Below are 445 nucleotides of genomic sequence, written 5' to 3' on the forward strand. Positions count from 1 at the left end.
GGCCTGAGTTCCTCCATGCCTGCAGAGTCCTGGTACCCCTTTGCCAGGTCCTGATCCATGGGCCCTTCTCAGCCAAGCTGGGCATCACCCCCAGAGCTCACCTCTGCCTCTTTTGGACCCCTCAAAAGTGTCAGGAGAGCATCTTCTTATCCCAGTGTCATAAAGAGAGTGTGTGCCCACACAGCCAGCCTAGCCCGGAGCTCAGTGGGCTCTCAGAGAGGAAGGAAGTGTCCTGCTCACTCAGGAAGCTGAGGGGAGACTCAGACCCCAGCTTCTCTATGCCAGCAGTCTTTCTTCTCTCTCCCTCTCTCTCTCTCTCTCTCTCTCTGTCTCTCCCTCCCTGTCTGGCTGTGTTCCAGTCTCCCAGGCTTCCTGCCTTTGCCCGAGTCCAAAGGCCGCACTGCCTCCCGGTGGGTGACATCACAACGGCCTAGGCTGGGCCTCC

General features: G+C 58.9%; 1 long non-coding RNA gene across 1 annotated transcript in view; it reads right to left on the reverse strand.

Annotated features, from left to right (window-relative positions):
- Positions 1 to 217, reverse strand: part of LOC132532712 (uncharacterized) — a 4,183-nt gene extending 3,966 nt beyond the window's left edge. The window contains exon 1 of the long non-coding RNA XR_009544606.1: positions 1 to 217. This exon is cut by the window's left edge and continues 44 nt beyond it. This is a non-coding gene — a long non-coding RNA (uncharacterized LOC132532712).
- Positions 218 to 445: the final 228 nt, after the last annotated feature.

The sequence above is a fragment of the Erinaceus europaeus genome, chromosome 14, assembly GCF_950295315.1.
Source record: "Erinaceus europaeus chromosome 14, mEriEur2.1, whole genome shotgun sequence".
In the NCBI taxonomy this organism is placed as follows: domain Eukaryota; kingdom Metazoa; phylum Chordata; class Mammalia; order Eulipotyphla; family Erinaceidae; genus Erinaceus; species Erinaceus europaeus.